Below are 27974 nucleotides of genomic sequence, written 5' to 3'. Positions count from 1 at the left end.
ACTTGTGGCTGACCATACCTTACCGCAAGCACTGCGGGGGCTGCTGTGTGTAATTCAGCCATGTGACGTGTAGCTTGACGCTGAAAATTATGCACACCCCTGAAACGGCGTTCAGACGCACAGACACGCCTGCATTCGCACTACCACACCACTCCCTGTCACCACCCACAAATGGCACGTCCTGTCACTCATTCTAGCGAGGCGTCTGTGTACAGGGTGCGAACGCTACGCAATCGCAAGGACTGGTTCGCGCAAGCGCACTGCATCTTATACACATGCGCAGATTGCAAACATCGGCAGGCTACATGCGAACGCAGCCTAGCCAACTGGTCTGAATCAGGCCCTTAGTCACACATGCAGTAGCAAAAAAAATAAAAATCTCTAAAATCCATGAACATTGCGTGTGACTTAGAATCAGGCCTTTAGTGTTGCGAGATGTTTGAAATACTATTTCTCTAAGTAAGCAGGAGGCAGTACGGGTGGGCATTTCAAGTCACAATGAGTGCTAGTTTTCTTTTTTTGCAAAACATAAAAAATGGTAGTGACAGTTTAGGCTGAAGCTACATGGCCAATTTCATCACCCTGGCTAGTAACATGGGGAAATCACTGTAATTAAGCTTTTAGTGATAGACAAGGGGGCATCTCTAAAAAGGGCTGCAGACATAGGATGGCCTCCTGTGATTCCCCTGATTAACAAACTCTTGCATCACAGAGCTTTATGTGTGTAATGGGAATGCTGTATTATTTCCCATGACACTGATCCTTACAAACATAGGGCCTAATTCAGACCCGCTTGCGAGCGAGTCGATGGTGCCCTAATGCGCATGCGCACGATGGAGGGTGCTCCGTCGTGCGCATGGGCGAGACCTGCATAGCGACAGTCAAGCTGTCGTTCAGGGTCTCGCATCAAAGGGGACGTGCTGTCGATGGTGACTGACAGCACCCCCCCTTTGGTGGGCGTGCCTGCCAGACGGAGGCGTTCCAATGGGAACGCCTACCGTCTGGAGCCGGCCCCACTGACATCAGTAGTGATGTCAGTGGGAGTGATTTTGGCTCTGATAGAGCCAAAATCACTCCAGGGCTTGCGGCAGCGAGACCCTACCGCAGGGTCTCGTCGCAAGCCCGATGGTCGCGATGGTCTTGACCATCGCGACCATCATCATGGACGCTCGCTATAGCTGTGGGTGGTAACCCACAGCTATGCGAGCGTCCAAGAGGCCGCTCCAAGTTTAGGTAGGAGGGCCCTGATTCAGAGCGAGCGCTCTGGTCAGAGCGTCCGGCTCTGAATCAGGCCCTATGGGCCTGATTCAGAAATGGACGGTATTGCATAGCCTCACAGAAGCAGCTGTGTAATACCGTCCAACAAAATGTAAATGCAGCAGGAGGTGTCTGTATGAAATAACCACCTACTTGCTGCATTTGCGATCCAAGTGCAGTACCCGCAAACGCTGCCTTGGATTACAGTCATAACCATCATGACGGGTTGCTCCATCGGCCAGGTTCTGTAAGCTACCCAAGCCTGGCTGGTGCCTGGTCACTTGCGAGGCGACGCAGACCCTGGCTTCGTCCCTCCCAGAAAACGGGGAACGGTGGCCAAACACGCCCATGCTCCGCCCCCAAACATCACAGCACGTCAATCATGCTGCGGCTAGGAGGGACTGGGAGCGAGATCGCAGGATTTATCCGGCACATGCGCAGAACGGGACAGCTAAACATCGGAAATGTACGCTAACCATAGTAAGAGTACATCTCTGAATCAGGCCCAAAGTGACTGCAGGCTGCTTACATGAGTGACTTGCAAACAAGTGGTGGACAAAAACGTGGAAACACTCAAACGAAAAACAGTCAAGTTCGGAGCATTTGTATTTGATTATGCAAAGGGTAAATAGGTATAGGGTAAATATATACATATATGGTTAGCATGGCTGCTAAAAATAACTTGCCGTCACCTTAAAGTATAAGTCACCTTTAAAAAAAGTGTATAACCCTACCAATTCTAAGCTGCAATTATTTTTTAGTTAGAGCATCTTGCCTAACTGTTATTACTGGTTAGTACTGGCAATTTTAATGGCGGACAGCATTGATAACTAGGCTAGTGCTAGTGTCCTTTGTCAATCAAGATAGCCAGTGCTATAATGTGCTAAGCCACTCCCTTTTATGGTTTTTGGGGATTTTTTCATTGTAACATTTTGCCAATTTCTAAGTGCGATGATATATCTGGCCATGGACTCTGAAGCAAAAGAAACCGTTTCCAGGGGGTAATGCAAGCTGAGTCTCTATAGATGCAAATGATAATGCACTATTACTCCGCTTCACTGTCTCCCAGCCCCCCACCAATCAGCGGCTGCTGGCAGCTCTCATGGAAAGCAGAGAAAAGAGGCGTTGCTTTCGTGTTGCAAACCCGGTGCTGATTGGTTGGGAGTTGCGAGCCTGGAATTGATGCATTGGAGAAAGTAGGTGAGGGAAAAGCGCCCCCTACGGCAGCAGCCTCACGTGTTGTGCCGCTTGTGTGCCCTCCCTCACTATGTAATAGGTACGTCACGCAGCCAGGCGGCCAATCAGGAGCTGAACTGGGCAGAATGTAAACAGTGTCCGCACATGGCTAGGGCGCCGGGTCCATGTGAGAGCACAGACCACCAATAGTGTGTGAGAACAGCAGCCGGCGGCAGTCACCCCTATCCCGCTTCCCCCGGGTACCTGTGCCGCCTCTGTGTTCTGGTAGTCTTCTTGACATTTGAAGGTTAGCTATACCAAAGCATTTATGGTTTTCAATGATTTTTTTATTAATCAAATTTTATACAGTTTTATTACAAATTCTGTAATTTATTGCTGATTGAAATCTGTTGCAAAAGAATTACATTAATATCTTAATTAGTCTTTGAGATATTCAAATTCGAAGAGCATTTCAGACAAAGGGACTAAGCAAATTATATATAAGAATAATATGAGATATGGTAAGAACTTACCCTTGTTATCTCTATTTCTACGAAGTCCATAGGGTTCCACAGGATACCTTGGGGTATAGGTGTGACGTCAGTCGCAGGGCACCAAAGAGTTAAGCTTTCAGCCTCCCAGGATGCACTAGGTCCCCCTCCTATACCCCGCCCCCGGGCCAAGGCACCTCAGTTAGTTACCAAGCCATAGGCCGGAGGAGAAGGAAGAGAGAGAACAAAGATCTGGACACATACAAGAATCACATTCTCACCAGAGGGAGACGGAAAACCGGTGACCAGAGCAAAGCCCATCTGCAGCACAGGTGCGACAGGGCGGGAGTCCTGTGGAACCCTATGGACTTCGTAGAAATAGAGATAACAAGGGTAAGTTCTTACCATATCTCATATTTTCTACTTCAGGGTCCATAGGGTATCCACAGGATACCTTGGGGATGTCCCAAAGCAGTATCCTTTAAGGGTGGGGACGCTCCTGTGCAGAAAGGAGAATCCGCTGCCCGAAGGAAGCATCCTGAGAGGCAAAGGTGTCAAACCTGTAATACCTCACGAAGGTATGGACAGAAGACCACGTAGCAGCCTTGCAGATCTGAACTGCCGAGGCACCACGTCGAGCTGCCCACGAAGGACCCACAGACCTAGTGGAATGAGCCTTCAGAGAAGGAGGGACCGGTAGGCCTTCATGAAGATAAGCTTCAGAAATAGCCATACGGATCCAGGCTGCCAAAGTTTGCTTTGAAGCAGGCCAACCCTTTTTACGGAAGCCATAGAGGACAAACAAAGCGTCCGACTTCCTAAACGAAGAAGTGCGGTCAACATAAGTCCTTAAGGCCCGCACAACATCCAAAGAGGCCTCACCCACGGAAAGACCCGGTGAGTTAAAGGCCGGAACAACTATTTCCTCGTTAACATGAAACTGGGAAACAACTTTGGGAAGAAACTCGGGCCGAGTGCGGAGCACTGCCCTGTTCCCATGAAAAACCAAGAAAGGGGGTCTACAAGAAAGAGCCCCTAACTCAGAAACACGTCTGGCCGAAGCAACGGCCAGAAGGAAAACAGTCTTAGCTGTTAGCCATTTAATATCCACTGAGCCCAGTGGTTCAAACGGCGGTCCTTGGAGAGCCCTCAGGACCACAGCCAAATCCCAAGGCGCCATAGGTGGAACAAAGGGCGGCTGAATACGGAGAACACCTTGCATAAAGGTGCGCACATCCGGGATTGTAGCAATCCTACGGTGAAACCAGACAGATAGGGCCGAAACCTGTACCTTCAAAGAAGCAAGGCGAAGCCCATGATCTAGTCCCGCTTGCAGGAAGGCGAGAATCCGAGACAGACGAAACTCCCGCGGTGCATAACCTATCGACACCACTGGAAGAACGTATGCCACACGCGATGGTATATCCTCGCGGAAGACGGTTTCCGAGCTCGTAACATGGTACGCACCACAGAGCTGGAAAACCCCCGGGACCTCAGCATGGCCGTCTCAACAGCCACGCCGCCAAAGACAGCCGAGTCAGGTCCGGGTGAAGACAAGGACCCTGAGACAGAATGTCCGGTCGTAGCGGCAACCGCAGAGGACTGTCCACGGACAGACCCTGAAGGTCTGAGAACCAGTGCCGTCTGGGCCACGCGGGAGCTATCAACTGGAGCATCCCTCCTTCCTGTTTGAATTTCCGGATTACCCGTGGAAGAAGGGAGACCGGAGGGAACAGGTATGCGAACCTGAACGTCCACCGGACGGACAGAGCATCCACCAGAGACGCCCCTTCGTCTCTTGTGCGAGACCCGTACACCGGCAACTTGTTGTTGTGCCGGGACGCCATGAGGTCGATTTCTGGAAGACCCCACCTGTCCACCAGTAGTTGAAAAACGTCTGGGTGCAGGGACCATTCCCCTGGATGAACGTCCTGGCGACTTAGAAAGTCCGCCTGCCAATTTAGCACTCCCGGGATGAAGACCGCTGATATGGCCGGAAGATTGCGCTCCGCCCAAACCAGGATCCGAGAGACCTCTACGAGAGCCGCCCGACTGCGAGTTCCTCCTTGCCTGTTTATGTAGGCCACGGTGGTAGCATTGTCCGACTGGACCTGCACCGGGTGACCCTGGAGAAACCGCTGTGCCTGCAGGAGAGCATTGAAGACCGCACGGAGTTCCAAGATATTTATTGGAAGCTCCGCTTCTGTCGGCGTCCACCTGCCCTGGAACAAGTGTGGACCCGAAACTGCTCCCCAGCCCCGAAGACTGGCATCCGTTGTCAACAGGACCCAATTTGGAACCCAGAACGGACGTCCCTTGTTGAGGTGGGTCGTCTTTAACCACCACGCAAGGGACAGGCGAACCTCCGGGGTGAGCACAATCGTCTGGAACTTCAGAGACTGAGGCAGCCCGTTCCACTTGGACAGGATCAGGTGCTGCAGAGGTCTGGAGTGAAACAGGGCGTATTCCACCATGTCGAACACCGACACCATGGAGCCCAGTAACCTCATCGCCGAGTGTAAGGACACCCGGCGGCTGTGCAGACAACTGCGCACCCTTGACTGTAAAGCAGAGATCTTGTCCTCCGTCACGAAGATCCTTTGCTGTCCCGAGTTCAATAAGGCTCCAAGATGCAGAATCCTCCGAGACGGGATTAGAGTGGACTTCTGCCAGTTGATTAGCCAGCCGTGCCGTTGCAGCAGTGCAATGGTCAGGTCCAAGTGGTGTAACAGGAGCTCTGGAGATCCTGTCACCAATAACAGGTCGTCCAAGTACGGCAACATGCGGACTCCTTGCAGCCGCAGAGAAGCCGCCATGACCGTCATCACCTTGGTGAAAACACGTGGTGCTGTCGCCAGGCCAAAAGGTAACGCCCGAAACTGGAAATGGTCGCTGCGGATTGCAAACCGAAAGAACTCTTGATGGCGCAAAAGAATAGGGACATGCAGGTAAGCGTCCTGTATGTCCAATGACACCATGTAGTCCCCAGGTTCCAGCGCCAGAATGATGGACCGTAGGGTCTCCATCCGAAACTTCGGGACCCGCAAAGACTTGTTGAGTGCTTTGAGGTTGAGAATCGGACGATATGACCCATTGGGTTTCTGTACCAAAAAAAAAAAAAAATTTGAATAGAAACCCTGGCCCTTCTGGGAGAATGGAACAGGCACTATAACTCCAGCCTGGAGCATAGTGTGCAATACCTTCCGCAGCTCCGTAGCCTTGTTCCGGTCTGATGGTAGACCCGTGTGAAGAATCGAGCCGGGGGTCTGTGCCGGAAGGAGAGGGCGTACCCGTGGGAGACCACCTCCAGAACCCAAGTGTCTGTCTTAGTGAACGACCAACACCGGGAGAACTGCAGCAGGCGGCCTCCCACCCTGGGATCCCCCAAGGGGAGACCCGGACCGTCAGGCCGCAGGCTTGTCATCTGGCTTGGGGGCCGGACGTCTGGTACTCCATGCCTGTTTCCGGGGCTTGACCGATTTCTTAGGGCCAGCCTGTCGAGGAAACGACTGTGGTTTGGGCCTGCCCTGGGCCCTAGATGACCGAAAGGACGATGGTCCAGAACCAGAAGGAGCAGCGGCCGACGGGAGACAAGCAGATTTGGCTGCCGCCAGCGTGGCCACAATCTTATCCAGATCCGGACCGAAGAGAACTTCTCCGGTAAACGGCAACGCTTCCAGACCTTTCTTGGAATCTGCGTCCGCCTTCCAGGATCGCAGCCACAAGGTGCGACGAGCAGCTACCGCTGCTGAAGAAATTCTAGACACCAGAGTACTAATGTCTAGAGCCGCCTCGGTGATGTAGGTGGCCGAATCACGGAGATTGCCAATCAACTCCGCCTGTTCGGCCGGACAGTCGGATTCAAAAGAAGCCTCTAATGAATCCGCCCAGCGCTCCATCGCTCTGGCAACCCAGCAAATGGCCATAGCCGGCCGTGCTGCCCCCCCTGCAAGGGAATAAGCGGACTTCAGGCAGATTTCTACCTTGCGGTCCGTAGCATCCTTAAGGGAGGACATGGATGGCATCGGCAATGTGGCACTACGGACAAGACGGGTCACGTGAGAATCCACCTGTGGAGGGGATTCCCACTTAGCAAAATAATTATCCGCGAACGGATAAGCCACCGCCAGGCGTCTCTGCGGCTGGTATCTTTTGCCAGGTTGTTTCCACGCCTCCTCTAAATGGTCCACCAACTGACCCGAAAGAGGAAAGACTGTGGCATCGCCCTTCACATCTTTGAAAAAGGCATACTTAGATTTAGCCGCTGGGGGAACTTCGTCCTCAATCACCAAGGCTGTGCGGACCGCCCGAATAAGTCCAGGAATATATACTCTGGACTTAGCATCAGCGTCCTTAGTATGGAGAGGTTCCTGATCGTAAGGATCCAGAATCTCCCCATCATCAGACGTCCCTTCGTCATCCTCATAAGGAGCGGACAGAGACGCCACCGGCCTTTTATGAGGCCGCATCACAGACTCCCCTTGCAACACATCCGACAAGTGCTGTACAGAACTCGTCAGGGAGTTAACCCACGCTGGCTCCTGAGAACCCGGGAGCGGGGAAATAGGGAGACTGTGGGGTACCACCAATTGTCGTGGGAACCCCTGCATGGGTGACGACACCACAGACTGCTGGGACAAACCCATCGGAGTAAACGCGGGCTGCGGAGCTAACTGGCCCATTAAAGCTGTTAACGCCTGAGCGAAACAAGCCCAGGGCAGCTCCTGTACCGGTGCTGTAACCGTAATAGGCCGCGCCATGGACAAACACTGCCGGCAAAGGCCCTCCGCGCTACCCTCCCCCTCCGCTAACGGTACTTTGCACGTGGTACACTGTAGCCGGAGGGGAAAATCACTTTCAGACATGATGGCACCACGTATGTGACCTCTCTCACCAATTAAGTATTAAATAGGTGAGAGACCACCCTGCAGCACCGCACCGCAAGGGCTTTAGCAGAAAGAACAGGGACAGTAATAAAGCTGACAGTTTAGAGAAGAAAAGTTACAGGCAGCGCTAGCACAGTCACATACAATGCAGAGAAATAACAATTCCTGCACTAACAGCGCTGATCACTCAACTACACAGACACAGGGCCTGGTAGGACACAGCGCAGCATACACAGACCTGAGCCACAGCGGAGGAGAGGTATGCGGGGGAACCCAGACCACGATGCTTCCTTCCAGACTTCCAGCAGCGTTCACCATGCGTTGCAGAGAAGATGGCCGCCGAGGAGCAGAGAGAAGCTGGCCTGGGGGAGGAGGGCTGCCACAGGACCAGTCGGCAGCATGCAGAGAGGGCTGTGTGCAGCGGGGGAGGCGCCGGCTGTGAGACAGGGAAGGCGCGCTCCCCTGGCATGCATTTAACCCCTGGGACGCCGCAGCGCTACCACTCTGCTGCGGTCCGCTGTCCCAGGGGGTAGTGGAAGCGCAGGTTGGTCGCCTGGCTCCACGCTGCAGCCAGTCCCCAGGGAGCCCCCTGCCTGGGGACTTAGGACCATGTGATCAGCGGGGACCCACCGCGGGACCCCGCTGCTTACCTTTGTCCCCCTTGAATCCGGCCATGGTCCGGAGCATCTGGGGTCACCGCTAGCTGTGACCCCAGATGCCCACCAGCATCCCCGGATCAGTACCGGCGTTCTGGTACCGGCGGGGTGTAGGGAAGACAGCATGGACGTCAGGACTGACTGTCCATGCTGTTCATCCAGATGTGCAGCCACAGCTGCATGAAGAAAAAGCTTCAGGGGCTCTTCTAGCCCCCACTCCAACAGGTGCACCCGACTCCGGCCGGGCACCAAACTAAACTGAGGTGCCTTGGCCCGGGGGCGGGGTATAGGAGGGGGACCTAGTGCATCCTGGGAGGCTGAAAGCTTAACTCTTTGGTGCCCTGCGACTGACGTCACACCTATACCCCAAGGTATCCTGTGGATACCCTATGGACCCTGAAGTAGAAATACCATCCACTAACATAAGTAAAGAGTAAAATTTACCACCTGTTGTAACTAGAAAAAAATACACTTAGATAATTATCTTTATATCAGTAAGCCTTCATTTTATAGATTTTATAGAAACAAGGCATCCGTTAGCAGAGGTGTGGATATGGAGACACCAGTGACCAGCAGAGCTTATTCTGCTAAAATCTCACAAGATGTCAGGGCTAAACAAAATGTCTGCATATAGGGCCTGATTCAGAGATGTACGCTAACCCTATGGTTAGTGCACATCTCCGATGATGGGAGGACTGCGCATGTGCAGGAGGTGTATTGTGCATGTGCAGCCCCCATCTGCGAGTTCGCTCGCAGAGCCTCCCAGACGCAGCCTGATTGACAAGCTGCGGCGTTTGGAAGGCGGAGCGGGGACGTTCCTGGGTAGCGTTCCCGGAAAGGTGGGCATTTCGCCCCCGTTTTCAGGGAGGGTCGAGGCCAGGGTCGGCGTCCATGGACACAGACTCCCTGGCCTTGCAAGCCACCAGGACCCGGTCAGGCTACGGTACGCTTCAGCTACCGCAGCCTGGCCAAAGGGAGAACAATCGCGACAATGGTTGCAATTGTTCCGATGTTGATCCCAGCACTGGGATCATACAGATGCAGCAAGGAGGTGTCTGACAGCTCCTTCTGCATTTGCATTTTAGATGGACGGAATAGCACAGCTGCTTGTGTGCGGCTCTGCAATTCCGTCCATCTATGAATCAAGCAATTAATCCAGTATCACATATGGTTTAGATGCTATCTGGTAGGTTCAGAGGACAACCAAAGTGGCTAACACTATGCCCCCTTCATAAAGATGACTCTGAGGCACCGCAGGCTTTGTGGTATATCTTGAGCAGAAGGCCTTAACTAACCTAAGTGAAGGGACATTTTCCTCTACCTACCGTGAGCTTTCTACCAATCCATATCCCCTTCTATTTGACAATGAAAAACGAACATTTCTTAATGATATGAGAGTCTAGTATCAGTTCCACAATGACACTGCACTTTATGGAGAGTAGGGAATTGGAAGTTGCAGTGGATGGTGAAACCATTTTGAGCTGGGAAATATGATAGACTAGGTGCACACTACGCATGGTGTAGGTTAACTGATACTTCACTGCAGTTGAGAATAACATAGATGTTACATAGAGAATTCAAAAAATGTTTGTGTATAGCCACACTTTATATAAAAAGGTGCTGGCTACAGTTTCCTATCTGCTTGGGCTTTGACTGCCTAGCTCAAGGTGTCCAATTTCTTGCTATTTTGTGCACTGCAAATGCGCTACTGCTGAGAATACTGAGATTCAGCTTTTCCATTTGTGTATGAGGGGATATAACTGAGCGGTAACTGGGAATGTGCATGTAGGTGAAACAGAGTGAGTGTGCGCCATGGGCATGTAGATGGAACTGTGGGTTATTCTGAGGTGAGTGTAGGCAGAGCTCCATCTGATTTCAGACAGATCTCTTGCACTAGGTATAGGGTGGTTACAAATGCCTGCTGATAGGGAGGACAGCTACTTTCACAAGCAGGTAGATTGGCTGCATAGATGTGTACAACTGTGATATCACTGCTTTGAAAACAAAAAATAGTTGAGGTATGGACTATGCAAGGTAGAAGAATGATGGCTGTTGTAGGTGAAATCTACCAATGGAAGATAGTCTGCCCAGTGGGCCTACTGGGAAATACTTTAGACAAGAAAATACTGCTACAGACACTGATTTACTCTTTTGTTTGACCATTTCTCTGTCAATGATAGCCAGAGTAGATTTTAGCTGGATTTGTAAAAGTTCATAAAATGCCTTTCAGTGAGATGTAAATTAAGTGCCACAATAGAAACAATAGTCTCTTGACAGCAATGTAGCCTGTAAATATGTTTATAAAGAGATGGGCAGTCTATGTAGCTGTAGACAGCTTGGTCAAAATAACAAAGGAGCCATTTTTAAAAATGTATCATCCACAACCAGAATAGTAGTAAACCCTTAAGATGAGAAATAACCCTCAAGGACCATAAAGGTTTGTAGCCGCCCGTTAGGAGAGGAAAGAGAGGATTTATTCATGGAATAAAGTTGATATTATTTCACATTATTGCTGGATCGCCTTTGGAAACTGTGGTCACCAGAATTTATAAGTGGCCAACTTCAATTTTTTAGTTATGCTGGGATGGCCAGCAGTAGGAGAGTCATGACATTGTTGCAAAATGTCCTTTCGAAGTTGTTGAGTAGAGATGTAAAGATGAGATTTCACCCATCTTTGGATTCATGAAATATAGTAGCGAACAAATTCCTTTTACTAGACACCTTCAACTGACAGTTAGTTATGGCTATATGCTTTCTTAGGGGCAGATTTAAATAGGTGTGGAGACTGCAGGAACAGGCGTTAACTGTAGAAGGCAGGTTCTGCTTGCAGCCTATGGAACTTCACATGGAACCTGCCTATCGTAACTGGCAGATAAATGCTCAACATGGGCTGCCTACGTCAGCTGCCCCATAGAGTTTGAGGTAAAAGCCCTGCTAAAACTTTATTCTCTGGCAAGATGGGCAGATCCACTTTAGAAACATTCTGAGCCTTTCAAAATGTCTGTAAAATGTATATAGGCCTATATATTAAAAAAAAATATTGAAATAGTTGAAGAACATGCCCTTGTCTAACATTTAATTGGCTTGCAAAGTTAATACGTTTAAGGTTGCGATGATCAGTTATCAATAGTTGACTATAAGCTCTTTCTGTCTCAGTTCTGTAATGGTCACCAGGATAGATAAAAGTTCCTGGTCTGTGATGAAATAATTGTGGTCTGCTTTAGAAAGCCTTCTTGAGAAATAACTACAGGGGTAAAGAGTTATTTTGGACCAAAACACTGTGAATGTATTGCTCCAACTACCGTTTCAGAAGCATCTACTTCCAGAATAAGGGATAACTGAGGACCTGAATGGACTAAAACAAAAACTGACTGGTAACTTTTTTTAATTGGTCAAAAAAGTCTTACGCAGTATTACACCCTTTCACAGGAACGCAATCAGTGGCTGAATTATTTTCAAGAAACATTTGATAAAATGTGTATAATGGTTGATAAAACCTAAGAAACGTTGGACTGATTTTACATCTTGTGGTCCTGGACAAGTCTCAACTTAGCATTCCCGCTAGGCTGTTTTAGCGGGGCGCAGCGCCCTGCCCTCCTTCTGGAGGGCAAAAAGCACCCTGCCCTCCAGGAGGAGGGCAAAAAGCGCCCTGCCCTAACAGCCTGCGGGAGCCGTTCTCACCCGCGGGACGCAGTGTCTCGCGGGTGGACAAACATGCGGTGACCCGGTCACCGCCGGAGAATAGACGCCGGGCGCATGCGCCCGGCATCTATTCTCCCTTTCTGCAGCGCTTGGGGGCTGCCCGGCATGTCCGTAAGCGCCGGGCACGCCCCCAAGTATGACAAAAAAGGGATGCGTCTTATAGACACGCCCCCTTTTCATAACCACGCCCCATTTTTGGACGCACGCGCGCACAAAATTGCCCTATCTAGCTCCGGCGCCCTGCCTGCCGCCGGAGCTAGAGGGAACACTATCAACTGCATGAGTTTTTACAGTTCATCTAAATGCCTTGAGCAGATACAATATGGCCAAGGACCACTATACAACCTATCACAAAGACATAGGGCAAAATTTACTAAGCGGCGGTTTCTATTCTATTCTAAACCCCAGGGGTTTGGTGGCGGTTTTGCAGTGGTTTCTAAATTACAGTCCTGTTCTATTCTATTCTAAAATGTGTTATGATGGCAGTTTTGCAGCGGTTTTGGCCTTAGTAAATCTGCAGAAAGCAAAACAGCCGCCAAAACACAGTCAAAACATATTTTAGAATAGAATAGAACAAAACTGTCATTTATAAACCACTGCAAAACCACCACCAAACCCCCGGGGTTTAGAATAGAATAGAAAGCGCCACCAAACCGCCAGGGTTTAGAATAGAATAGAAACCGCAGTCAAACTGCCGCTTAGTAAATTTTGCCCAAACTGCTCTAACTTTGCGTAGGCACCATAGATTCTCAAATACTCCAGAACTCTTCTTACATAGCTACGATGTTCTGCTGGAGTTTCTGAATAAACGAGAATGTTATTGAGGTAAATAACAATGGACTAGCTCAATATGTCTCTGAAAACATCTGGGGCCAAATGTTATAGTGTGAGAGTTTAGAAAAGAGTTTTCTCACACTTTTTAAATTTGGCCAATCCTGTCCGCCCTCTTCGTTCAACAAATGCATGCCGCCTATAATGCCAATTGATTACTTCCTCCCACTCCCACCTCCAAGATTTTGCCTGTGCTGCTCCCCACCTTTGGAACTCTCTCCCTCTTCCCATCAGACTCTCCACCTCTCTATAATCCTTCAAACGGGATTTCATAACCCACTACTTCTTCGAAGCCTTCCAGCTCTCATCTTAATTTGCTGCTACATGCTCCTTCCTCCCTGCCTACCCCATCTGTGTCACACCTGTTTGTCTGCCCCTCCTCTATACAATGTAAACTCTTACGAGCAGGGCCCTCTACCCTCTTGTGATTCTCCCTACTTTACGTTCATCTACTTCTTACTCCCCACTAGGGCACCTAACACTTGGTTGTTTTGCTCTGTTGCATATCTAGGTGTTATGGTCGCTAATGTAGCAATGTATATTATCCTTGTCCTCGTCCTGTATTGTATTGTACTGTAAGTCACTGGTCAACCTATTTGTTTATGTACATTGTAAGGCGCTGCGGAACACTTGTGGCGCCATATAAATGATAATAATAGAGTCCGAGAACATGCAAACTGGCATTTATTTCAGACTAAAAAACTCTTACAATTTAAACTCTCATCCAGATGTTTTCCCATTTTGAAAATACAACTCGACCAATGTAATAGTGTGAGATTTTATTGCTAAACTCTTACATTTTCTAAACTCGCACCAAGGCGTTTTCAAAGTGCTGAAAGACCACTAGAGCATTCATTATTCCAAACAGCATCACCAAATATAGAAGTGACCATATCAAGTACAGAAAGCCATCTACCATTCTTCCCAGACACGTATTCTAATGAAATTATAAGCCCTTTACAGTTTGATGAGTAATTTAGTGCCTCAATGCCTTTTGAATAATTCAGGGATGCTAGGTAATGGATATTGGTATCTTATACTCCATTATGCACTCTATAATCTATATATGGTCTTCATTCACCATCAATTTTCCTCCACAACGGGTGTTCCTGGAGGCAAAATCCATGGGAATATTAACACATGAATCAATATATTCCTTCAGAGTAGGCGAAAATGCAATTGTTTTCTGCGCCGCAATAATTCATGGGCTCCAGACGGAGCAATTCAATTGTTCTGGGCACCCATTAATGATCACGCATGTTGCGCCCAAATAGAGAGGGTTTAGCCGCGTAAATCTGCAAAACCCATCTAAAGTCCTAGTTAGCACGCCAAGCTTCCAAAATCAGGACTTTTTGCACATTTCTGCATGCCACCTCAGGAGGGTTCAAGCAGAAATGTGTCCACCCGAATGGAGCAACAATACAATTTCTCTCTCAGGTGCCCACTAATTAGCACGCAGAGTAAAACAACTAAATTCCCCAAAGAGTCTAACATTCCAGTGTGGACAGGGACTAAATATGTCCAAAAAGAATCGGAGTACCTGGGAGCAAATCAATTGGACAATCATAAATTCAATATGGTGATAGAGTTTCTGTTTGCTTTCTATCTAAAATATATCATAAGTTTTGACACCTTTGAGGCACGGAGATACTTGTCATTTAGGTGATTGATGCATCTCTCAAGGCAAAATTCAGAGGTGAATAACAACTGTGTGGTCCTCCATTCAATAGACGCATTGTACCTGCTAAACTACAGCATCCCAACTATTGGAAACTCTGGGGAATGCACCATATATATGAAATAAGGCATTTAGTACATCCTTGGACAGTTTGATATGCAATTGGATTGTTATTTTATTGACAGACCCAGAGACCATTGGTGAACCATCTTTTTTTTTCCACTGGAATGTGAATCTTTATTAAAGATAGGAATTTGATGTTAAATTGTAACTGCCTGTAGACCTGGAGTCTACCAATGCTTTATCAATTGCTTAAGGGCTCAAGGTTTATTTGAATACATATTTGTATTGAAATATATCTTGCAGGCACTTGACTGTATTGGCTTGATTAGTATTAAAAGGGCACACGAGAGACTGACCCCCTTCCTCCCTTCCTATTGAACAAATCAGGTTCCTGGCATTTCCCAAAGAAATAGGTTCCCATTTTACTGAATCTGTAGAATACGCCATTCTAGGACGTATCTGAAACACCAGCTTACCAAGTGAAATAAATTGCTAGTAATAGGTTCTGTCTACATAATTTTTTTCTGCCAACTTAATTAATGGTTTGAGATCTGAATTAGCAACAAGCACGGCAGCTCCCACTCATAGTGCCATCACTAGAACCTGCACCGCATGAGCTGCTCGCAATTCATCAATCCTGGTTTGCATTACTGGCAATTGTCCATGCAACATTTACAAAGCTTGAATTAGAGCTGCTTCAGCGTTCTAAGCCAAGGCTCCAGGGCAGCCTATCATGTGACACGTAAATAAGGCAGAAACGCTACCAAGTATGTTCAGATGAGGACTCTTGTAGCAACAGCTAGGAAGTAAGGAAGCAACCTGGACAATAGATATAAAGAGCTACTAAGACGTTTAATATCGGCACATGCTTTATTGATAGGCAAGGATAATATGGAAGAGGCAATGAGTGTGGCCTGGACAGTTACAAGTCCTGGTGCGTGTATAGCCACTTATGGCAGCAGCAGTCAGGCAAAAACATTGTGTAAAACAGTTCCTAGGTGCCCGATACACAATGTGGGCAAGTAATAATAAAAGGTAGGGTATAAGTGTGGTCAGTAGCCGTATCAAGGACCTAGTAAACAGTGTAGATAAATGACAGCCAAGGGTCAGGCAGAAGCGAGGTCTGGAAAATAGCAAAGATCTAGTACACAATCTTAACAGCATAATGAGAACCCAGAGATAGTAACCAGGAACACAAGCCAAAATTGGTACACAAGGAGATTTTCCAAGGAGCAGTGATTATCAGCTTGCACTAGACAATTAACTAGCAAAAGTGTGCTAGAGCTGGATATCCTTTATACTGTACGAGGGAGGGGACTGAGGTAATAAAAGGGTGATTCTCTGTGTGACATACAGGAATTTACATACATTCAAGTACGTGAACTGTTTCTATACCAAAATGTAGACGCGAAAAGCCGAGATCCGCGAAAAAGTATCGCGGATTGCGTCTTTTCGCCTGTCAGAAACTTATCTCCGTATTCAATTCCACCCGCTTTTGTGTACGCAGAAACGCAATGCAATGTAATAGGCGAAAAAGATTTGCCTCTGAATAACAGGAGAAACGAAGTGCAACATTTTTATTTTGGGATGCAAAGGTGGGGAAACAACCCTAGGGACTGCCCCCCAAAGGACAACTGTGTCACAAAAATCCTGAAAAAACTTAAGAACACCCTAAAAAAGTACTTTCATTTTGGGGGCAAAAAAGCACAAAGTTGGGGGACAACTTCGCAAACTAGCGAAATAAGGTTCTGGGGGTGCTCTAAAAGGGGTCAATTGTTTTTGGGATTGCAGGTGCTCTTATTTTCTCCTAAAAATACTGCTTTATGCCATTCTTCACCACTTGTGCAAAGACGCTAATTAGAGGCAATTGTACCAACTTAAGTACCCCAAACAGTCTTATTAGGACTAATCGGGCACATCTACATTGATCCCCAAAGTTTCTGCATCTTTTTGGGGGGGTTCAGGCTGATTTCCCCGATTCTGACAGCACTTTCCACCCGTTCTGACTTCGCGTGTTGCCGTTTTCGCGTCCTTTGGAATTTAATACGGCAAATAGCGGGGACGCGAACGATAAGTTTCTGCGGCCAAAAGACGCAATGTAGGCGAAAAGTCCAGCAGGAGGAACGTTATAGCGGGTGTGAAACTAATTGAATACCACCCTTTGTTGGTTAAAAATATACCCAAGAAAAAAAATTTCACTACAGTAAATCGCTCTTTCTGGAATTTTTAAAAACTCTGCATGAGAGTCCCATGTGGCCTCACTTACTGGTTGTCCGTACGCCATATGCTGCGAGATGTCCAACGCGACTGAGACACTCAAAGAGGAGTAGCATACCCCATTAGGGCAGCACAGATGGTGTAATTGTTAGCATTACTGCCTCACAGCACTGAGGTTGTGGGTTCGATTTCCACCACGGCCCTAACTGTGCAGAGTTTGTATATTCTCCCTGTGCTTGCGGGGTTTCCTCTGGGTACACCGGTTTTCTCCCACACTACAAAAATATACTGGTAGGTTAATTGGCTCCCAACAAAAATTAACCATAGTGTGTATGTGAGTGAGCATGTGATAGGGAATATAGGCCCTCATTCAGAGCCGTACGCTCTGAGCAGAGCGCACGCTCTGAATGAGGGCCGGGCTCCATTTTCATGGAGCGTCCTCCTGGACGCTCGTATAGCTGTGGGTCTACCTGTGGCCTTAATGGCAAAGAAATTGGTTTTATGTAGAAAGTAGCAGATGAAGCACGACAGAACTTGGAGTGAGAAAAGCCGCAACCGCTCTTATCGGAGTACTTTTTATACAGATGTACAAATATCGCACATCAAATTGATCAGTGCAAGCTAGTATTGTAGTTTTGTTGCCCCCAGTTGTTTTTTTTATACGCATAAGATGCAAATTTTGAGTAAGACTCTTGGTGCGGCCAAGTCGCTGAGAGGGGACTATTTGGCACAAATTAAGCAACAGTAAGAAAGGACACATATGTATATAAGTCTTCCTACAAATAAAGACATTTCCAAACACATTTCCAGTGTCAAAACCTGGAACCCGGAAATGATTGGCAGCTGGTAACTATGTACACCTCACAAGTACAGTATTAGGACAATAAGCAAAGTAAAAGACTGTATTTTATTGGCCTGAAGTATAAACAACCAATCAAATTGAAGAAATGGCTTCCACAACCCACAAATATGCATAAGGTCTTGCTATGAACATATTTCAGATTTTTCATTTCCTCCAAGTTTTCAACTATCTGGATATCCATGTAGCTCTATCACCACCATACCAGGCCAAAGTCCAGTTAACGCGCTGAACCTGCTAGTAGGCCCCTTCTCCAATTAATTGTTTCTGAAACAATTTTTTTGTATCCATGAATGGGTTATAGTGCTAAACATTTTCAATGAAGAACTATATAGTGAAATTAGGTATAACTAATTGTATTACATTTTACATAATACTTGCAAATTACCACCTTACATTTCCTTGAAAGACTTGTGTAAACCATATCAATATTATAATATGAGGCTGCTTGCCCACTGGTGTTTAAAATCATATTTTTACTACAATTTATTAACACTAGTAAAGGGATGCAAATAGTTATGGGCATGGAACCTAATGGTTCGGATGACCATATAACCACTTTGACTTGTGTTTACAGTTGGCAGCAGTGCCATGACAGTGTCTTTTAGGTCCTGTGTGGTCTATAAATTCGTTGATGTCACACATCTGGGTAAATGGACTGCTCTCCATTAATCCCATTCCCAACCCACCCGACCACAGGAGTAAGCACATATTGTAAGTCAAACATGACTGCATCTGACATGCAGTATTATGGCTTTGTCCCAGTGGCTAAGAGGCCCTTTAACATATATAGCCTTGTCGAATGTTAAAACTTGCCCCAAAATATTCTGCTGTTTTGCTTTTATCACTGAGACAAAAATGTACCTATGCAAGACTAACATTTTTTGAGTTAAAGTTCCATTCCAATATTTAGAAAAGTCATATATAATATTGATTTGACTGTAGTACTGGAGGGCTTCTTTAACAGGTGTAATTAATGTGTAGCATTGAAACCCTTCTGGATAATGAATAAATAAACCTGTGCAATCAGATTATTTTCTTCCATGGTACATCACATCTAATTACCCTCTTTGGGCCTTGTAAAGATTTGATCCAGTAAAACGCAACACAAGCAAATTCGGCTTAGATGCAGTGTTATATAAACTTCTTTACTTCAGAAAATGAACATTACAAAGCATTGCATTTGAGGTTACGGGAAATAAATTGTACACTTACAAATATACAACCATGGCATAGCAACTCTCAAAGCTAGAACACGTGTCTTCTTTGTTTTTTTGTTTCTCTTTCCTGCTCAGATACAAATAAAATACATAGTCTACTACTGTGACTGCACCAGGGATTATTAACGTTGTGGTTTATATTTTGGTGAGTTGGGAAGTTTATAAAGAAAACGCTCATGTACATTAGTTTAGAGATCCTAACGCGCACAAAGGCAAGCATATCTATCTGCAAATAACCTGTAGGCTAGGTACCATCCAATTTTGCTAAGGCCCAACATGTCTCACCACTGCTTACAAGTCAGAGGAGGCCTTTGTGTGTGTTCCAGGAAATATGTTGTAACTCCCTGGATAAAAACTGCAGAGAATGAAGTGGGTTTTAATGAAGGGAGTAATCTGCGTGTGAAAGTGCTTGAGAAAAAAAAAGGAAAACAAATAAGCAAGTCTTCTGAATTTAGGGAGCAAGATTTTTAATACTAAAGGGCTCGCAACTTGATTTTGACAGTTCCTTCAAAAATGAATACAAACAATTCTAGAATCAACAATATTAAAAAAAATTAAAAAAGGTATATGCTAGCATTATTAAAAAAGTGAAATATTAATATGTCCTTTTGATTTGTAAATATCCCCTCCACATAAAAACATCTTTTTAACTCACACAAAAATAACCTTTTTTAATATCAGGACAAATTTTATTTGTTTCTTTTGTTAAAGCAAAACTAATTGTCACAGGTCAAAGTGTGCATATATGTTTCTGAAACAATATAACACAACAGTTAAAACATTGATATTGCTTATAGAAATTAGCAAAATCTACAGCCGAGTATATTTAAGACAAGGGGAAGATTCAATTGTTTTTAATGCAGCTATTTCTTTTGGGTGCCCGAAGGTGCAATTCAATTGTTGCTCTGTTAGGGCGCAAATAGCTGCGGCTGCACACAGTTAGGGCTCGAGTGCCGCGTGTGCATGCCCAGAAGCACCGTGTTTAGCAGCGCAAAGCATTGCTTTGGATGCCCAAAGTGCCGACTTATCACACATTTATCACACATTTATGCTCGTTTCCACGGGAGGCTGCAAGCAGAAATGAGTGCAGCCATGGCTATTCATGTCCAAACAGAGCAACAAATGAATTGTTCCTTCAGGCGCACAAAAGAAATAGCTGCATTAAAAACAATTGAATCGCCCCCAAAAGTAGGAATTCAATTCAGTTTTCCGACCCACTCTGGGGACAGTGGCAGGTGGGGTGTTTGACTCCTCTCAAACCGTAACGCAGTCATCCTAAGGTGAGTTCAGAGAGGATAGAAACCTCCCATGGAGCAGAAGGGCAAGATTCAATACGCTGTTCCGGAAATGCAAATCGCATCCATCTACATCGCAAGTTTTGCCTCACACCCATAGAGTTGCCCAGGAAAAGTTGCGATGACTGGGCTACCATCACTGGCAGATATGTACGCAGCCGGGTAAGGCAGCAATGCGGCCAGTAACTGAATTCACCCCTAAATCAGTGGCAACATATATCATTATTTACATTATTTTAGTGTCTAAAACATTGAAAAGCTGAGAAAAAGTACTAAGACTAGACCTGCTGGTCTCAATCCCTAGATACAAGGCTCATCAAAAGATAAAACAACCAGGCGGTTCAAGTTAACATGGGTCATACATTGTTTATGCTCAGGCTGTCTTCAAATTTCAGCTTTCAGTAAAAACAACAAGAAATGCACCACTGAGAACTATGGGACAAATCAGCTGTGTGAAGGCTACAGGATAATCCAGCAGCAAGTAATCTGTGATGGGCAAGTGTGGGAGCTGCTTGTAAGGCACTCAGAGCCCTGCCAAGTGCTGAGGCCCCCAGCCTGAAGAGGATGCTAATCTCATGGAGGTCTGTAACATACAGTACTACAGCAACATCTCTGGAAAGCAGCAACATTCATTTGTCACATGCTGCTCACAAAGCCTTGCTAATCAATTCATTGTTATTCCTACTTGATGCACAGGGCTTCATAGGGGTACCCAGGGACATACAATGCGCACCTGTAAAACTCACAAGGGATCTCTGCCCTCCCCCCTTCCAGTCAGTAAATAATGTCCTAGGGGTGCAAATGCTGAATGGAGCCTTGCAACACAAAGGAAGATGTGGTTAACTCCTTCACTACTTGGGTGGCAATGACGTACGGACCCTCCTGCCACAGCAAGGGTTACAACAAAGAGAAGCAGAACATCCACTACCCCTACACTGAATGAAACACATCCAAGCAGCAGCTCAGCAGGATCTGACCATCGTGATGAAAAACTGCACATAACCATATTGCATAATAATGACTCCATGTATCCATCTCTCCTTATTGCATCGCTGGTCGATTAGAAATGGAAATGCATTTGCAGAAAGGATGCTACACAGTAATACACACACAGCCTTCTCCCAGCATCCACATCACCATTCCCCCCTCCCCTCTCCCGGGCACACCGAGATCTGCAAATACAAGGGAGCACTCAGCACAGAGGGGTGGCTAAGCCAATAAATGCCCCAACGCCGTCTTCCTCGTGCCCGGCTGCCACTCTGCCCCCACCCTCCATACGAGACATCAGCCCGGAGAGAGGAGAGGGAAGGAGCGAGGAGACAGAGGATGCATGTACAGGCACCTGCCTCCCATACTCAGCAGCAGCAGCGTTAGATAATACCATGCACCATGCATAACAGCAGCAGCAGCATCACCACCAGGGAGCACATCATCCCCGGTGCAGGCAGAGAGAGCGGAGATCCCAGCAACACAGGGACACAGACAGACACACACACCACTACTAATACTACTACTACAACAGCAGCAACAATAATAGTAATAATAATCATAGTCACCTTGGCTGTGGATTATTGTGGTGTTGCTGTTGGTGCCTGTGGTGGGTGATGGGGAGGATGGAGATGAGGAGGTAGGAGAGGTGATGGTGGAGGTGGTGGTGAAGGAGGAGGAGGAGGAGGATGAGGAGGAGAGGAGTAGTTGTTGTTGATGGGTAACAGTCGCCAGGACTACGGTGGCTATGGCGCTGGATTCACAAGGCAACAGTTGCTATAACTCACAAAAGAGGGAGGCAACCTAACCTGAGAGGAGGAAGAGGAGGCGCCACTCACACACACACAGGCTGACAGCCCGGCAGCAGCGGGGCGGAGACTGGGCGGGGACACAGCCAGCGGGGAGAGAACCTGCTATTCAATATTTATCAAGCTTTATTGTGTGCCATGTGTGCCGACACAGCCCCTTCTTAGCGGCTGGATTTTTTTTCATTACTATTTCGTCATATGATATGCAGGCTGCAGCGCGATAGGTACGTATCGGTAGCGGCGTCCTGTCACCCTGCTGCGGGCTCTAAAACGGCTCATTACCACTGTACTCCTATGCGATGTGCAGAATAGCAGCCGTATGCTGCTGCCCTATGTGTGGGTGCTCACATCCTATTGTCTGCCCCCCTTCATACACACAGGGCATGGAGGCAGCGCCTGCTGGGGGAATGGGTGATGGCGGGTAACAAACACCTCAATACAACATGGATTGGGAAAAAAAATGCATGTGGCACGAATAATGATAAACTATTATATACAAATAAGGTGAGTATATTATATGTACCCGTGTGCGTGTGTATGTGTATATATATATATATATATATATATATATATATACACTATAATGTGTGTACATACCATATTTGTATTTCTAATTTAATAACAAGCTGGGTTCTAAATATATATAGATAGATATATATCTATTTAGAACCCTATTTAGAACCCAGCTTGTTATTAAATTAGAAATACAAATAAGGTGAGTGTATGTACACACACATTATATATATATATATATATATATATCCTCTTAAGTTGCCAGAAGAGGATTCAACCAGCACTCCAATGTAAATGCAAAAATCAATATTTAAAGTGCCATAAAAGTAAGCAGCCATGTAAAAAAAAAAAATATATATATATATATATATATCCTTGCGTGACGCTGCCCTACAAAGTGAGCACTCCAGTACAGTTGTTCCAAACATCAGACTGGATGCCAGAAAAACAATAAGATGGAACATACATAGTGAATAGCTCTCCAATCCAGTATAGTTCATTTGGGCCTATTTATCTAATATTTGCAGGGTATTACCAGAAAGCAGACATTTTCGGTGGACAAAAGTCCAGGAATGATGATGTTCGTCCATGTAAGATGACGTTTAGCCTCTTTCTGAGTTCCGTTTTTTTTGAGGGAAAAATCCAAACTCAACGTGCAAACTCGAACCTATCCGAGCCTGCACATCCCTATACAAAACACGTTTTTTATTGCTTAAGAAAGGACCATCGAGATCCAAAATGTTGCTATTGCATATAAACCTGGCTTGGGGTGTCACTTACTAAGTATTAAAATAAAGAGCGTGAGAGCAAAAATAGATGGCACTCTGGAATAGTTGCACTAAACAAAGTGTGTTAAATGTGTAAAGGCCCCCATACACGGTGCGATGTAGGAGCCGATCCGACGGATTGGTTCGGTATTGCTGCTATATAGTTCAGTGTGTGTGCATGATATTGGCCAGTGTGCGCTCCCGTGGGATTGTACGTCGCTCCTCCAGATCTTTCTGCGTGTTCAGTTGATCTGGGATGCGATGTACAATCCCATGCAGCGCTATGCGGGTAGGGGAGGGGTGTTGGCATATCAGGCGGTCGGACGCCCAATGGCTCCGTGTGTGGGAACCACCCGATATGTCAGCCGTTGGGTCGCATCGCAAGGTGCATATCGCACCTTCTATGTGGGCCTTTAATTAGCAACGTTTCAGACACATGGCCCTTTCTCAAGCTGTTACAGACAAATGTTTTATTTCTTATCATTAATGTAACACAATAAAGGAGGGTATCCACTTAGCGAATTAACCAAGCGATTGCATGATGACGACGTCATCGTGCAATCGCTTGCAAATCGTGCATGCATCGGGCATGTTTTGGTCCGAAGCGACCAGCAATGTGCGTGCCCGCTGGTCGCCTCCGACAACGCCCGTACATGCTGGTAAACCTGACGATTTCGTCAGGTTCAGCATGTGCGGGGATGAGGGATGTGCCTGGACTGAACGAGTGAACGTTCAGCCTAGGCACATCACTAGATATACAAATGAGAGCACGACAGCAGTGTTGTAATCGTGCCCTCGTTTGTATATCTGTAAGTGGATACCCGCTTTAAGGATAATATTTTTTTTTAAATGAGTACTTTATTAAAATTTCAATAAATTTAAAATAATAAACTAAAGTCCAAAACATTCGATAAGATTAAATACAAAGCATCTTGTAGTTCAAACATAGAATGTAGCCATCATACTAATAAATACATATCAAGTTTACCATATATGTAATATATGTAATACGTTTTTTTTTCCCAAATCTTATTGGGTTTCAGCTGTCACGAGTTTTGGATAGCCAATAAGATTCGGTAAAAAAAAACGAACGGAACCGAGTAGAACCGAGCCTGCACATCCCTAATAAAAATGTGTTATCTTACATTTACCCAATGCGGTAAAAAGGCATATATAACTACAGTAGATAATCAGTTGTAGTATAACTCCAAATCCATACTGTATACAACCCTGTAAGCTATACTCCAGGCAGCTCGGACTAATTCAACGGCATTTTGATGTATTTCGATTGTAGCCATCTCTGCCAAATCCTATCGTACTTGGATTCAGCTTAATGAGTAATATATAAATGTTTTTCATGGGATATTATTGTGTTTACTAGAGCAACCCACATTTGAAACTCAAGACCTGTAGTAACCATCCAAGATCTTGCAATACAGACCTTTGTCAAGGTGCAAAGATTAAGAATGTATTGTCTAGTGTATCAAGAGTACAAACCACCAGGGTTAAAACAGACTGAGGTATATCTAATTAAGCAATCACTCCAATCACCTGACCCCAGAAACTATGTACCTTTGGACAAGACCACAGAAGGTGCTAAAAGGCCCCTTGGGAACTCATGCGTTTGGGGCAACTCCCAAATTGAAGGAGGGGCACAGGGGTGAGAGAGGTTCTATGAAGTATGAATAATTGAATTTGCTGAAATCTGATAGCTGCTTTAGATTCTCTTGGACTACCAAGGGTCATAGTCCAGTATTCATCACATATTGGGCCAACCTCCACCTCCCATTTTTGTTTAAGACCGTATAGATTAGTTGAATGAAAAGCATTCATAATAAAGGTATACAGACACGAGAGATTTACAAGGACCTAAGGACAACAAAAATAGCTTGAGCGCAGAGTCCTGTAAAGTCGGGGGCTGTGCCCGCAAACTGAGCATTTAAAGCGTGCCTAAGCTGTAAATATCTAGAATAGCATGGAAGGAAGATTAAATTCACTACACAATTGAGCGAATGATTTCAACACTGTACCAGCATAGACCTGTCTCAGTGCAGCTATTCCTCTGCTACCCCATACTTTAAGGATAATAATTTTTGTAGCACCTTAGCATTCAATAAAGGAGTATCAGTGTCAATATCCATATAACCAAGAAGTATGTGGACCACCATCAATATTTCTGTATTCCTTGCCATCCAAAAAAGTGTATGTCTCTGGGATGCTTGAGTTACTAACAAAGTATGCAGAGCACTAACCGAGGTGTCCTGCAGCCAAAGCCTTAAATATGAAAGTTGAGCCGCATAATAGTATAAACTGAAAATGAGGCAATTCCAGACCACCGTCTGATTTGGCTCTAGTAATTGTAATATAACTGATTCGAGCACATTTACCCACCCAGATCAGAGAGGAAATCAAGCCCCTCGACTTTACGGAAAATTGATATTGGAAGATAAACATATAGAAGTTTAGGCTGGTCTACCATTTTAACCACGTTGACTCTACCAGTTAAGGTAAGGGACAACTTGCTACAAGACCGGGTTTTGGCCTTTAAATACTCCAGCTATGGCTGGACATTTAAGGCAATATAATCCAATGATGAGTTACTTATTCAGATTCCTAAATATTTAAACTTATCTACCCAGCAAAGAGGAAGTGACAATAAAGGGCAGGCTCCTCGTAAGGGAAGGATATGTGATTTCTCCCAGTTTGTGGATAGGCCAGAAACATTTGCAAACGTGGATGTCAACTGGAGGACACTCTGTTTAAATGAGGAATAGTTAGACAAAAAGAGCAATATATCATCTGCATATAATGCCACCCTATCCTGTCCCCCAACCTAAGACTACCAATGCCTGGGTGCATTCGCAACAAACAGGCCAACGGTTCTGTCGCTAATGCAAACAGGACCAAAGATGGGGCAACCGTGTCTCGAGCCCTTAGCTAGGGAGAAATATCCGTTGATGGACACTCTGGCTCAAGGAGCAAAATATAACGGCTTCACCCATTTTATAAACACTGGACCTATCCCAAAACCATTCAGGACCTCCCACAGAAAAAGCCCACTCCACGGAATCAAATGCCTCGGCTGCATCTAGAGAGACAAAAGCCGAGGAGGGCTCATCCCCTTGGGATGCCTGAATATGAGTATAAAGACATCTGATGTTCACCGTGATGGACTGCCCAGACATAAAACTTGTCTGGTCTGGGTGGACCAAGCTAGCTATTACCCTATTCAACCTGATAGATTATATTTTTGCCAATATTTTAGCATCATTAAGAATTAATGATATAGGACAGTAAGAGTCTGACAATCTGGGATCCTTCCCGGATTTGGACAGTACTATTATCAATGCTTCAGCCACCCTTTTTATTAATGTACCTCTTAGATGAGCTTTAAAGGCGTCCCACGTCATCCCCACCAAGGCAGAACCTATATTATCTGAAAAAAAATCTAGACCACATTGCTTCCAGCCCTGAGCCTACTCCCATCTGCTGTAACCAAAATGAATTGAGCTTCCAAGATGGAAGCTCAATTCCCTTTAGGGCTAGCCAGGTCAATAACCATTGTGGACGTGGAATTATCAGATATACCTCTTGTTTCGTATTGTATATTTGAAATCATAGGTAGTAAATTATGAGACCAAGGCTAAGTATATTCATAAAACAAGAAAATTAGTGCATATCAGGGAACTCTGCAAACATGCCAGTCAAGAATCCACTTCCGCTCTGCATCAGAGGTACATTTGACTCCCGCCATCTATCGAGGGCATTGTTACACACATTATTGAAATTTCCAAGACATCTTGAGCTTATCGTTTATCCCTCTAACATTCCAAGTTAACAATTTAGTCATGACATCTGAAAATTAATGGTAGCCTTTGTTGTATGTTCTAATAATGCCTGCATACTGAGAAACCAAATGTATACAGAACCACACCCACATGTGCTCTGCAATCTTCTCACAAATGGCAAAATATTCAAAAAAAGGAAAATAAAAAAAGGGTATAGAAAAAAAGAAAAGAAAAACTCCCCCTCCCTGTACATCTCCCCCAACTTAGGCATACTTAAAACCAATCTAAAAACAGGAAAAATTAAAGGCAGAATAAGCCTCTAGGAACATAAACATGAAAAAAAGTAACAAATAGAAATCCCCTAATACAATAAATGAGGCAATGAATGGATATAATCACCCAAGCGAGGGTAGCCCCCTATAACATGTATTAGGCATCAAAGAATTATACATGATATAATTTAGATGATGTAGCCATATATAACAACAATAATACAATTCTGCAAACCAGTCCAGAGAAGTAAGGCAGAGGTGAGGCCTCAATAGAAACTAAAATAGTCTACAAGCAAGGCCTGTACGTCCCACAGCCACTCAAATGATCCAACCTTATCAAGAGTAACAAAAGCAGGGTCAGTCCGCATCTAGTGGTCTGTTGGCAGGAGCATAGCGATCAAGCCAAACCGTGGCTTCTCTGGCAATAGCAAAGAATTTGGTTCACCATTGGCTATCACCCAGAGCCTTGATGGAAACAACATGGCATAAGGCAAATTTAAATCACGT

General features: G+C 45.7%; 1 protein-coding gene across 1 annotated transcript in view; it reads right to left on the bottom strand.

Annotated features, from left to right (window-relative positions):
- The window catches only part of RFX3 (regulatory factor X3), a 374165-nt gene extending 352122 nt beyond the window's left edge, over positions 1-22043 (bottom strand). Inside the window, exon 1 of the mRNA XM_088476634.1 lies at positions 21888-22043. The gene's annotated coding sequence lies outside the window, so the exon portion shown is untranslated. The remainder of the gene's footprint in view (positions 1-21887) is intronic.
- Between the last annotated feature and the right edge of the window lie 5931 nt (positions 22044-27974).

This window comes from Taudactylus pleione, unplaced genomic scaffold (assembly GCF_031769625.1).
Source record: "Taudactylus pleione unplaced genomic scaffold, aTauple2 ptg000190l, whole genome shotgun sequence".
Classification (NCBI taxonomy): Eukaryota; Metazoa; Chordata; class Amphibia; order Anura; family Myobatrachidae; genus Taudactylus; species Taudactylus pleione.
This window is presented reverse-complemented; position numbering and strand designations above follow the sequence as displayed.